Below are 2,595 nucleotides of genomic sequence, written 5' to 3' on the forward strand. Positions count from 1 at the left end.
AAATAAATTTCTCTTTGTTAAAGCCAAAAAAAAAAAAAAAATACTTTGATTTCTTCATCTTTGGCTTTGGTGGTTGGTGGGTAAATTTGAATAATGGTCTTATTAACTGGTCTTCCTTGTAGGCATATGGATATTATCCTATCACTGATAATATCCTGATAGCGTTGTACTTCAGGATAGATCTTGAAATGTTCTTTTTGATGATGAATGCAATGCCATTCCTCTTCATGTTGTCATTCCTGGCATAGTAAACCATATGGTTGTCTGATTCAAAATGGCCAAATACCAGTCCATTTCAGCTCACTAATGCCTAGGATATTGATGTTTATGCATTCCATTTCATTTTTGACGATTTCCAATTTTCCTAGATTCATACTTTGGACATTCCAAGTTCCGATTATTAATGGATATTTGCAGCTATTTCTTCTCATTTGGAGTCATGCCACATTAGCAAATGAAGGTCCCAAAAGCTTGACTCCATCCATGTCATGAAGGTTGACTCTACTTTGAGGAGGCAGCTCTTCCCCAGTTGTCTTTTGAGTGCCTTCCAACCTGAGGGGCTCATCTTCCAGCACTATACCAGACAATGTTCCACTGCTATTCATAAGGTTTTCACCTGCTAAATCTTTTCCAAAGTAGACTACACCAGGTCCTTCTTCATAGTCTGTCTTAGTCTGGAAGCTCAGCTGAAATCTGTCCACCATGGGTGACCCTTCCAGCATCACAGCAACACACAAGCCCCCACAGTATGATAAACTGACAGACACATGGGGGTCTTTGCTGGTAGGATTGTAAAATGGTACAGCCACTGTGGGAAACAGTTTGGAAGTTCCTCAAAAAGTTAAACATAGAATTACCATATGAGCCAGCAATTCCAATTTTGTATATACTCAAAATTACAAATACTTGTACACCAATGTACATTGCAGCACTATTTATAATAGCCAAAAAGCAGAATCAACTTAACTGTCCAACAACAGATGAATGGATAAACAAAATATGGTACATACATACAATAGAATATTCCTCAACTATAAAAAGAATGAAGTCCTGAATGAACCTTGAAATCACAATGAAATATCAAGAAGGCAAGCGTTTAGAGACCAAAGTTTATTATTGGTTACCAGGGGTAGGTGGGAGAAAGAAGAAAAGAAGGACTCATTGTTGAGGGGACACTGAGTTTCTCTTAAAGGCAATGACATAATTTGGGATTAAAGTGATGGTTGAACATGATGAACATAATGTCACTGGACAGTATAGATAAAGTTTATTGAAAAGCGAATATTTTGTTACATATAAATATATAAAAGACCAAACCCATTGCTGTCCAGTCGATTCTAACTCACAGTGACCCTGACCCATAGTGTTTCCAAGGAGCTGCTGGTGGATTCAAACTGCCCACCTTTTGGTTAGCAGCCCTTAACCACTGAACCACCAGGGCTCCATATATACATATATATATATATGTATTGCATTGGGCAAATCTGCTGCAAAAGACCTCTTTAAAGTGATAAAAAACAAAGATGTCACTTTAAGGACTAAGGTGAACCTGACTCAAACCATGGTGTTTCCAATTGCCTCGTATGCATATTGAAGCTGAACAAGTAATGAGGAAGAAGGAAGAAGAATTGATGCCTTTGAATTATGGTGCTGGTGAAGAATACTGAATATACTATGGACTGCCAGAATGAACAAATCTATCTTGGAAAAAGTGCAGCCAGAATGCTTTTTAGAAGCAAAGATGATGAGACTTTGGACATGTTATCAGGAGGGACCAGTCCCTGGAGAAGGACATTGTCCTTGGTAAAGTAGAGGGTCGGCAAAAAAGAGGAAGATCCTCAACCAGATGGACCAACACAGTGGCTGCAACAGTGGGCTCAAGCATAGCAATGGCACATTTTGAGGATGGCACAGGAATGGGTAGTGTTTTGTTCTGTTGTGCATAGAGTTACTGCCAATACTTCATTCATTCATTCATTCATTTATTCAGAAAATCTTTAAAATATACCTATGGTACACTCAACATCTTTGCTAGGAGTGAGAGTGTGGTTGCAACAGTGAACCAGACTCAGTTCTTAATCTCAACAGGTTCAAGGGAGTCCATTTACTAGAAGTACCAAATATTATTAAAGACCATATTTTACCCAAAGCCCACAACCTTTCAAGAATCCACTCTAATAAATTTCAAGGCATCAATGAATTAAAGACAAAATTGAATTCTACTTAAATAAGTAAATGATTTCAAAATGAGGCCAATATAATTTCAAATCAATAAAGCTCATATGCCCTCTTCTTAGTTTCCTTTCTAATACTCTGCGAGATTTCATTTTCTCTAATATATTTTGTTAAAAACCACTAATGTGATATACATAAACCAAAATTAGGATTGATGGAATACTGCAGCTTTTTTCTTAAAGAAAAAGATTTTTCTCTCTCCATAACATTTATGTGCATATCGTCTGATTAGATCAGAAAATCGATACTGTTAAACCATAACAATCAGTTTGCTTGCCCAGTAATGTTATTAACATGTTTAAAATGAATATAAACTAACCCGAAACTTATTGAGTAACTTTCAAGCTAATTTTAAATTAA

This window comes from Trichechus manatus, unplaced genomic scaffold (genome assembly GCF_000243295.1).
Source record: "Trichechus manatus latirostris isolate Lorelei unplaced genomic scaffold, TriManLat1.0 scaffold00033, whole genome shotgun sequence".
Taxonomy (NCBI): domain Eukaryota; kingdom Metazoa; phylum Chordata; class Mammalia; order Sirenia; family Trichechidae; genus Trichechus; species Trichechus manatus.